We start from the raw sequence: 11,823 nt of genomic DNA, 5'->3' as shown, positions 1-11,823 counted from the left end.
GAGCTGGTTTCCTTCTTACAGAGCAAAAACTATTTTAAACAGCAGGGGTAAAAAGGCATCAATTTGGCAAAAAAGGTGCAACTTTTTCCAGAGCCATTTGGAAAACAAGACAGGCCCTTTAATTGCCAAGTAGAAATAAAGCTGTCAGGCATTTACTGACAATTTTTCACAATGATCTTTAGCACACACAGCACAGAGAAAATGTAACTTCAGTGCCCAGTGTTAGATCAAAGTTTGTTGCTGTCTATTAGAATGAAAAGGCGTGAAGTCTGAAGGTGACAACTGGTATTTCAACACAAAAATGTAAACTCTCAGACATAAGAAGGCTTTTGTCAAGGTAATCTCCATTTGGAGCTCAACAATGTAAATGGTCACCAGATTGAAGACTGCAAGCACTAGAACCCACAAAAGTGAGACACTGAAAAGATGACTTTTATTTAGCTGGCATTTTCTTATCTGTTAACATGGTGTGCTGTGAGCAGGACATGGGATGTGCAGAGCAAAAGGGAGCACCATGGATGGCTGCATTGAATTAGCCAAGTAGTGTAATGTTTACTGCTCCATAAAACCCATCATATGGAAATCAATTCCCATCACAGAGGATGTTGTTATATATTTTGGCCGTTGAATTGTAAATCAAATAGTGGAAGCTTAAATTCAATATATAATGTGTTTTTATACAGGTTTTTAAATTTTTTTTTTGTTTTAGCAGTTGCTCTACGCAATTATGACTTCTTGTTTTGAGCAAATGCAAAATATAAATTGTCTGTGGCAGCATGTATTAAACTGATTCAGCTCTTGTAGTCTGACAGGAAAAGGGCAGAGAAAGGCCATATGCCTATTGCAGTGGCATTCAGTCAAGCCCTAGAAGGACATTACTTTCTGCTTAGAAAAAATAGATGGGATCTTGGGCAGCATGAAGAACTCATAATGATGAGGCAACCTTTTTCCTCATGGTTTGGCTTATTGTGTTCAAAAGGTCAGCTGTTAAATGTAGGTAAATACAAATACTGTTGCACAAGAGCTGGGACTAGAGAAAACCACACGGACATATGCACCCGCCCAAATAGCTCTGGCTTTTTTCTCCCAGGAACTGATCACATGCCCTGTTTCCTCTGCACACCCTGAATTCCCCCCTGCTTCCAGTGCTTGCTGCCTGCCACCCCCCTGGCTCACACCCCATGCTGACTGACCAGCTGGGACACCCATCACAGGAAAAGTCACAGAAAGCAATATATGATGAGATATCTGGATTTGATTTTATTTGAATTTTGATTTTCTATTTTTTGTATTATTTTAAACAGAAGGTGATCAGTGTAACATACAGTATCACTGCTGATCAGGGAATGCAGTCCCAGCATTGCTCTTGAGTCTGTAGAAATGGAGAAAACAGAGAACAGCAAGAGACTAAGAGCAGAGTAGGAGTTTCTATTTTTCCTTAACAGCCCCCTGACTATACCTACCTCAATAAAAAGCACTTGCATATGAGTCATCAATCATTTTAAAGCCTGTATTAGTTTGTGAGCAGGTTATGAGCTGAAATGATGAACAGTTGTCAGAGAGGGGTGGGGAACACTTGCTGCTCCGTCACCTGTTCCTCCCCATAGAAGTCACCAGCCTTACTGCACCTCTAGGAGAACAGATTCCCTAGTTCACAGGTTCCTCTGAGTGGAAAAATGAGGTGTGCAAGCACTTATCCTTCTCACCATTGCCTCTAAAGGTCAGGCAGCTCCTACTCAGGAGGATGGCATGCCAGCTGTGAGGCTAAGGTCAGTACAGAAGTACACAGAGAGCCAAATATCTTGGGAGAGTGGCTGGTTCAGAACTGAGTGGTGAAAGTGCTATTAATACAGAGCAGCTTAATGTTTTTATTTTTTATTTGGAAAAAAAATAGGATTCTTACAATTAATATAAATTAGAGAGAATTTGTTCTTTGATTGTCAGGAACTGAGGAAGATTTGTAGGATGAACATGTAGGATAATCTGGCATGTTTAGATGCCCACAAACCTCAGGAGTAATAGAATAGTTGGCTGAGGATTCTTTTCCACTGACCTTGATTTTGAAGGCACTGGGGGGAATTCCAGGGGACTGAAAGAATACTTATACTGTGCTAGTATACAAAGTGTTGAAGTGATTGACTAAGATAATTAGCAGTGACACTCCCTAGCAGGGAGAGCAAGTGTAGAAAAGACACATTGGTAGAGACAACAAAGAGTGACAGTACTCCAAGAATGAACAATAGGCACAGAATGTCAATTGTGGTGATTTTTCTGAGACTTGCCAAAGAAATCTTATTTCATCATTTCGGATTACAGGTTTGTACAGGTACCTGTGGAGATGTAACACACCTAGGTGATTGCAAGGGGGTTAATTTTGTACTCTCTAAAACCTAATGGAAAGCTAGCAATATACCATGTCAGACAAGCCCTTGCTAAGTTGTTTAGAAACAACAGTTCCCATGAGTATAGTTTTATTTAGCTCTTCCCTCTATATTTCAAGTGTATGCTCCAGGTTGTCCTCCCTCTGTGTTTGCTAATGTGTAATTCAGGAGCTCTTTGCTTAGAGGCAGGTGTCTGAGAGTGGAGCTGGGGCTGCAACCAGCAGGACATGGGTGCAGTGGGAATGTCAGGGTACAAGGTAGGTCCAGAGCACATGGTGAGCAGTACTCAGCACTGGAACTAGAGGGGCCCAGGGCTGCTGCCTGTAAGAATGTGTCTTGGACGGGCTGTTGGGGTCCAGCTCCGGCTAGCTATGGACCTCAGCCCACACGATCTTACATAGACGAAAGCAAAAGATCGGAAGTGCTCTTCTCCACGTGGGAACAGATGTCTTCTGTTTATTGTCTTGAGAACCACCAGATGGGAAGATCCACATGGAAAAGAGGCCTCATGGCTCATGGCAGGAGACTTTTATACCCGGAGGAATGGGGGGCGGAGGAGGAGGGCCACAACCAATGGGATACCAGTGGTGGGGGGAAGGACTGACCAGGGAAGAGACCACTAGGGCTAACACTTAGAGGGGGGAAAAGGAGAAGACCATGAGGTCATAGGATACAAATCATGTGAACAGTGCAAATTACCAAAACATCCAGTGCAAACAACTAAATAACTATCTAGTGCAATACAACACCTCCCCTTTTTCTGTTACAAAAAATTTAAAGGAAAAGCATCAGCCTATTTCTGACACAGATTATGAATTCATCCACCACTCATCATTTGCAGGCCTTTCAATTTGCTTTAGGGCCACAAACTCTGTGCGGGTGACTTCTGAGGTAGTGGAGACCAAACCATTGATAGCCTTTAAAAGTATGCGACGTAGAATTCCGAATGCTAACACGACTAGAAAAAGAACAACAAAAAACAACAGAATTGTCCTAATTATAGAAGTCCACCACCCTGAGAGTCCCCAGTCCTTGAACAATCTGCTGAACCAGTCCTCAGATTCCTGCTTGACTCGTCCGCTCAGGCTCTTCACTTCTCGGAGAGCTGCATGGATGTTGGGTGCTTTTGATGCTAGGTTCAAGCAGCACAGTCCTTCAAATTCTGGGCACTCGTGTCCATGCAGCAGCAGGAGGAAATCTATGGCTGCATGATTTTGGAGTGTGGCCTGCCTGGTAATCTCCTCATCCTCTAGGAAGGAGCTGATGGCTGTGGATGTCAAGTTTGCCTGTTTGACCACCCAGCACTCTAGGTGGCCCAATTCACCTAGAGCTTTGGCTGCTGCAACCCATGGAAGGAACAGGGATACAGCAACTTTTTTTGATTTGGCCCAATGGAAGACTTCTGCATCACAATTTGGGTCCAAATTGTCAATGCTTCTCTTTTGAATTTTGCTGACCGAATTGTTCTTTCGAGTCCATTTGCCAATCATGGTTTGATTGGGTGCCAACAGGGACAACCGCCCTATGGTACATGGCCCTCCTAAAAGCTGAGAAGGGATTCCTGCCCAGGCCCGATCCCCACAAATTAAAAACAAACCTTTGGGGAGGCTTTTGGGATTTGAATGATACGGATTATCTGCTGTGAATTGGCTTAAAACCTTACACCACCTTCTGGCAGTGAATTCCTCTTGATACTGTATGATGTTGTTAAAAGGTTTGGTGTTGGAAAGTGGGATAAAAGAAGAAGCGTATGCAGTATGGTGCAGGTGAGGAGCCCAACAGCTCTAACTCTTGGGGCTCCTGAGCAGCTCTGGGTAACTTTGGCAGCCACTCTTCTATGGGGTTCCTAATCATTACAGCCTGCTGCTGGCAGGTATTGTGTGGTTGTGTGTGATGGGATTTGGGACTTGGGTCAGGCATAGGTGTATCAAACTTGGCTGGAAACTCTCCAGGTTGCAATGGAATCCCTACCAGGCAGGTAGACATTGGGTCTTTCGCTGCTGCTGTGGACAGGCATATATTTTCCTGTTGGAGCGTCTGTGCCAGGGTCACCCAGATGTTTTGGCGTGGCTGGGGAACGATCCACGCAGCTGTCAGACTGCTCAGCGTGAACAGGATGGCAACTCGGACAGGGCTCATCGTGAGGTTAGGTAGGAGGTAGATTTTCTGTTCTACAAAGGAAAACAGACTTTTTTTTAAAACACATTCAAGTTCATGGGTCTGCTGGAATGCAGCTAACTCTTTTAGGAAGATTCTTCCTCCTCATTCCGGTGGCATCTTCTCTTTGAGGTGACAGCTGCTTGCTTCTCATCCCCATCTACTGGAGCTGGATTTTTGGGGACGAAAGGTTTTACCCACTTTTGGGGTGTCCATCGAGGGCCTGAGGGAGTGGATACACACGTGTAACCACGCCCCCAGGTGATCAGCTCATAAGGACCCTTGGTTTCCCAAGTTTCTGGGTCCTTAATGAGAACTGGTGGATGCTGTGACAGCTTAAACCAACTGTTATTATGGAAATGTCATACTACTGTATGTAGGACTCATGTTTTCAAATGAACAATTCAAAAAACTGATGGTAAACAGGACTTTGCAAAGCTTTTGGTGGGGTTCATCCATGCTGCAGAACTGCCCTGCCTAGCCAGGACTTGTTTGAGCATATGGTGGGCATGCTCGATCACAGCTTGACCTGTGGGGGAGTGGGGAATGCCTGTTCTATGCTCCCCCCACTGCTGGACACTCTCTAGGAACTCCTTGGAGGCATACGCTGGGCCACTGTCAGTCTTAATTTCCCTAGGGACCCCCAATACTGAAAAGGCTTGCAGCAGGTGGTGTTTGCATGCACAGCCCTTTCCCCTGCGTGGGCAGAGGCATAAACCACACCCGAGTATGTGTCTATGCTGACATGCACATATTTCAGGCAACCAAAACAGGGAATGTGTGTGGTGTCAGTCTGCCTGCAGTACAACAACTGCCCGGCGCCAGACCACAGCCAAGCCTCTTAGATGGACCTCTGCACCCACTGCCTTCAGAACAATCTGAGTTCCCCATGCAATCCTGCAGCAAGCAAACAAAAATGTCTAGCATGTCCTTGACTACATGCTGGAGGCATAATGGGAGTAAAGCAAGCAAGAGGAGAAGGATGTATTTTACATCTTTTTTAAAGGATTGGTATGATAGGTAGTCCTCATTCTGAAAAGACTGATGAAAAAATAGAGAGGGTAGAGAACCACAAAAAAAAAAAAATTACAAGGGCAAAGTGCTTTTCATGGAGAGATGGAGGGTTCCATCTGTTTAGCTTGTCAACAAGAAAAGTGAGAAATTACTTGCTTACAGAGTGTAAGTGCTTTCCTAGGCAGAAAATACTGGGCAGTCATCACTTCTCACAGCTTGCAAAGAAAGACAACAGGATCCAGTGGCTGAAAGCTGGAGCCAGCCAAATTCGATTAGAAATTAGGCCCAGCTTTGTACAGATGCCTCCTTAGCAAACACATGAACAAGGAGAGACAGTTCCACAGAGCCAGACAGGATGCTTTGTGAGAGATAGGCTTGAGCCAAATGACACAGTTCACTCAAATTTGAATAAAATACATGCAACTCAGTAATTTCTAAAAGGAGGGATTGAATTGTCAAACAACAACTTTAGAAAACAAACAAATCAAGCTCTTAGGTCTACTTTGTTCAATTCATGGACATCTGACATAGCAGAAAAAGGGGAGACATTTCCAGTCTCTTTTCCTAACAAAAGTCACAGATAGCTGAGAGGGAAATGGCCAAGAATGACATGGTAGGAAAATAAAATGGAAATCTTACACCTCTTGCTCCTTCATACTGGTAAGTAATCATGGAACCTTCCTGTTAGGAAGGTTCCTGGGGGATGAAAATGAAAGACCATCATTAATTGTATTGGCCACTGTATTGATGTATTTGCATTAAGCACTCAGCTCCATTGGTGATGAGCATAGCACCACTAACATCCAGAAAGGGCAGCCTTGCAGGATTAGATGAAAGGGGAGAGGCAGAAGGCCACTGGTGTGAGAGGGGACAGCAGGCAGCATGCAGAGCTGCAATGGCAGCCCCTGGAATGAGGCAGCACAGGATGGAAGGTGGCCAATAGCCTGCAGAAAATTGGAGGGAAGCAGGAAAGATGTGCAGATGCACCTCTGAGTAATAACACAAGCTCATCGACTGTTCAAGAGAAGCAAAACTATTACCTGCAGAGAGCTTCCCCCTGCTTTGCCCTCAACTACAAAATCTGTTTACACTACTGGCCTCCCACTGCCTGCTACAGTCATTGCTGTAACAGCACTGTGTCCTGCTGGGAAGAAACCAAGCTGCATGGAAAAGTTTGCTCTTGGATCTCACCAGCTGTTGCTACAGTGCTCTCAACACCATGGGGCTTCCCAGCAAAAATTGAACTATCCAGCACAGCAAGTGAAAAGCTTTTCAGTGCTCCTAGAAGCTTCAGTAAAATGCAAAGACAAAACATTTATGCAACCCATGGGCCTGGGCTTTCTTGACCTACTGTGGCATGGCTTTTGGGGATTAAAATAAGAGAGTGGGAATTTCAGGCAATGCTGGAGGTGAGAATGTGTCCCCTGTAGATTTAAGATACATAAAAGCTAAATAGCTACCAAAAGACAATTACAGGCTTAAGCAAACTCGTGAGATAAGCACAAATGTTCCTGTATAACATGCTATATAAATGAGCAAGTGTTTATTAACCCTATTTAGGAGGTTACTGTCTTTCTTAGAGCAGTTTATTGTAATTAATAATTCATATTTAAATGTTATTTTAACTGAAGCAGAGGGGATGGACAGAAAGACGAGGACAGAAAGGAGGACATGGTAGTCCTACAAATTCAGTCATGGCTCCTTGTCAACGCTGACAAGCTCAGAAATTACCTAAATGCCTGCTGATGTCATCTCTGAAAGCCCTGTGCAAATAGTAACACTCAAGTACTAAAGTACTTTTAAACACTTGATTCTAGGCAGCTTAGGGTGGTGATACAAGTGTTTTTTTTCCTTAATATCTTTCTGTAACAAATGCTATTTTGTTAATTGCAGAGCACGAAGGTAATTATACTGTGGAATCGTGGGCTGTGACATGGGGGTGCTCATTTTGGCCAGTGTGGAATTAGACAAATGGATGGTCGATCATGGCTTGCATTTCCCTGTTGCTGAGTACAAACAACAATTACAATCCTGATTAATAGGAGCTACAAGCACAGATAAGAGCCCACTTGGGCTTTAAAAGAAATGAAGTTTACCAAATGTAGTTAGACAAGTCCTACAACACAGATTAATTGCTGCTCACTGCTTTTCTTTTGCAGATACATCATTGCCCTCACAGGCTGGGTTTGAAGCATCCATTCAGTTCTTCACCATGATGGACACATTCACTGTTTTTGATGTTTGCTTTTTGAAAACCAGTTAGTGCTTTTCTTCAGCTGCCAGACACAAGCCTGCAGCCATAGCACAGGTGAGCAGGTGGCAGGGCTACTGCCAGCCCCCTGTAGCTCTAAGGTGGCTGTTATGGGGCTGAGTTACACAGCAGTTACTTGCTGTCCTTTCTTTTGTAAGCTGCAGTGGTGAGTGGCCAGCAGCAGAGAGGACTGTGCTTTGGAGAAGCTTTCCAGCTCTGAGGAGGAAGGCTGTTATTAGCACAGAGCCAATAGCTGTTCTAACAATTGTTTGGATCCAAGTGAGGGGCTGGCACCTTGCCAGGAGGACAGATTTGTTAGGGGTGAAGGGTAAACAGAGCCAGGTACCACTTCCCATCTCTGTGCTTTGTGGGGGAGTGGTTGCCGTGGGTTTGTGTGAGCCTCACAGGGGCAGTGCATGCAGACCCAGCTGCAGTGGGTAACACAATTCCCCAGTCACTGGACAAAGCTGGACCTTAGATTTGGGATAATTCTCTGTGCCTGTGTTTTGTTGTTACAGATATAAACAACCCCAGAGGAGTGCAGAGGAGCAGAGCAGACAGCCCTGGTGCTGAGCAGCCCTTGCTGGGGCAGGCACAGCCCTGCCTGCAGCCAGCGCTGCGTCCCCAGCCCACAGCACCCACCCGTGCACCTGCCTGGGACTGACTGACTGCAAGTTTGCACCCCACTTTGATGAGTGCAAACTAAAAATATCCATGATCAATTTAATTCTTCATTCAGCTCTCATAATTGGCTACAGCAAGTGATAGTTGGGTATTAAATTAATTTTTGCCCTCTCAAGTTCTGGCCTTTAAAATGTGTCAAAAGACATGTTGCTATTTGCTGCAGTTTGAAGTGATCCTGGAAATATCAGCTTCTGTTACTGCTTTTCAAAAATCCTAAACTTCAATGGCTAATTGAAGCGTTAAAAACCTCAAAGACTAACAGATGTGTAAGGAATTTTTGAAGGAAAAAAATCAATCAGAAAAAATCAATCAGAAATTATTTGAAGTCTATCATTTGAAGTCTGTTGGAAAGAATTTCAAGTTGATAAAACACAAATTAACTTTTGCTGTCGGTATTTACAGCAACAACACTCCAGGACAGAGACTCAAACTGAAAAATCTTATTTATAAAAATGCAACCAGATTCCACTGGAGGGGAATGCAAACTAAATAGCAGGAGTTAAAGGAAAGCCAGGTAGATTTTGGAGGTAGGTAGCCACCATGAGTTAGCAGGTGCAGGGCAGAGCCCTTGGTATCACCGGCATCTTGCCCTGTCCATGAAACAGAAGAAAGGTAGTGCAAATCCCTTGCTGGCCTCCGTTTCGATTTCCAGACTAGCTCCTCTGCTTTAGATTCACATTATTCACAGGCTCTCTGGGGCATAGACATCCAGAAATGAAGCTTTGCTATGCCCAGAAGGCCAAGAGTGCTGCCAAGAAGTGGGCACCTGGTTTGGACTCGTGGTGCTGAGGCTCAGTTTGAGATTCAGAGGTGATGTCCCCTGTGAGAGGCAGAGAGGGCTCTGTCTCAGGGGGCTTTGTGCTGAGTGCACCAAGCCATTCTAGGCTGGGTCTCAGAGAGATGTGGAGGTCAGACTGAAGATGTTCAGGCTCAAGTGAAGATACGCCAAACGACAAAAATGTCCTTCTTGTGCCAACAGGGATCTTGCTGCTGTGCTGCAGGCCAGTGATGTATGTCTGAGGATCATACATTTATCTTTTATTTTTTTGGAAAGTGTAGCAGATCCATGAATTCCCCAACATCCAAGGTAAATAAATCCTCTCTTTTAACACAGCTGCTTCAAATGAAAACATGCTATGGTTTTCTTGATTTCTCTGGCCACTGCCAGACAAAGGGAGAGTGCCACACACATATTGCTGAATTTGATTCTGCCTCACTGGATTTTTTATGGATGGTTACCCTCAAAAAACAAACTATTAATAGGCCTGTGTCTAAATGCTCGACCATGTGAGACTTCATCTGTTACATTCAGGCTGTGTTTTGATAGATTGTTATTCCATTAACTAAAAATCCTTTGGGCTATGAAGGATATAAAACAGTCCTACCAACCACTTGCCCTAAAACTAATATTTAAATATCACAGGGAAAAATCGAGCAGTCCATTAGAGGAATGGCAAAGGAATTACATCATAGACAAAGAGAATGAAATAGATATGAATTCTAGCAGTATAAATCAATGAAAAACAAAAATCTTTTGAGGTGTGATTTATGTGATGTTAACAATACTATAGATCATTAAAATAGATTTTGTAACTCTGTTGTTGTTTCAGAGATTAAATTACACGAAAATAATATTGTAGTTTTGGGGTAATTTACATAAAGAAAAAGCTAGGCTCCTAAAATTTCAGTTTCCTGCATATCCTTCTTAATGGGAAAAATTCCAAAACAATTCTGATTTTAGATGCAATTTGTGAAGCTGTCCAATGATCATTGCTCCTGCTCTAAATTCCCAGGCAAAAATTAAGCCATTAACTTTTATTTTCACTCATGCACACAAACAAAATTTCTTGCTTAATTCTCTTCTGCCTTTTCTGGTTTATAGTGCAGGATAAACAAATTTAAATGAAGAAATCCATTATTTTAATTAGAAAGCGAGAAATTTTGATTTGAATATGAGTTTTAAACTAGCATTGCACATTTATATAATTTGATTTTAAGAAAGTTTAGCATTCTTTGTTAGAAACTTTGTAATGCAAATTTCCACCTAAATATAATCTTGATGCAAAATGTAGTATTTCTTTTCCTACCTATGTGCCCATGCCCTTTTGTGTATACAGATCTTGATTGAAGTACATTTATTCATGTTCTAATTTTTTTGTACTCTGATAATATTTAAAACCAAAGAAATCATTAGTCAGAACCTGTAAGCAGAGAGATGTATAAATCTAAGTCTTAAGGTGCTTTTTCAAAAAAACAGACCCTCTCATAGATGAATATTACATATGTATATTTTGAAAACAATACTTTTTTTCCTCAAGATCCTGGTTGAATTCTGCCCTTTATGTTTGTTGCCTGTGAACAAAGCTAAGACCACCTGCAAAATTCATCAGCATGGGACGTGACATTGCATGGGTTCAAGTGATTAAAAAACATAAGGAAATAGCCAAACCTGATTTTGGCCCTTCAGCAAAGGGAAGTCTCTGGCAGCTCTGATTTCTTCTGCAGCTTGAGCACGGTCCTGCTGGCAGCTGGGTATGGTGCACACAGCAGAGCACTCCCCTTCCTGGCTCCATACTGGAGGTAAGTCAGCATCAGCTCTTGCACAAGAGCCTTGCTCTGCTCGGCAACCAGGGGGTGGTGTTCAAAGCCCAGCAGGTCTCCAGGACTCAACACCTGCTGGGCCCTTCCCCCCTGACATGGGCTGCTCTCATAGCTTGCACTGAGATAGGCTCCCCTTGGTGCAATCCAGCTCCTGCTGTGGGATTTGTGTGAGGAACCTGCAGTGCCATTTCAAGGCTGCCACTTTCACCCACACATTGAAGTTCCCGCTTTTGTACACTCCTTGTAAGCACCATGTGAAAGCAGAGCCTTTAGATTTGCAGGTTTTAACCTCTGAGCAAAGCAAGGACCTGTTCCCTCTCTCCCCACCAGCTGCCATAGAATAATTGGCCCCAAGGAATTAGTAAATCAAAGGTTTCACTCTGAATGCATCACAGCTGTGGAAAACAGGTACTTCAGTTTTTGGGGCTGATGGCTTTCAGCTCTATCCAAAATAATTGCCCCTGTAATTCCAATCAAGATTGCTTCCCAACAGCAGCTTTAGCAGGAAACATCCCAAAACCTGAAGCCTGAGGTTAGATGGCATAGAAATAGGTGTTGGTGAATATCTGAATGCTCTCAGTGTGCCCTCAAGGAGCCAGGTGGGCACAGCGTGCAGGAGTCAGTAGTATGGCACTAGTTGGGCAGGAAGTGACAAGGCCTCCTGCCCTCTCCTTTCAGCATCCTTAAATGCCCTAGGATGTCCCTGCCTGTCAAAGATTTCTCCTCTTGCTGTAG

Source organism: Ammospiza caudacuta, chromosome 5 (genome assembly GCF_027887145.1).
Source record: "Ammospiza caudacuta isolate bAmmCau1 chromosome 5, bAmmCau1.pri, whole genome shotgun sequence".
Lineage (NCBI taxonomy): Eukaryota > Metazoa > Chordata > Aves > Passeriformes > Passerellidae > Ammospiza > Ammospiza caudacuta.
This window is presented reverse-complemented; position numbering follows the sequence as displayed.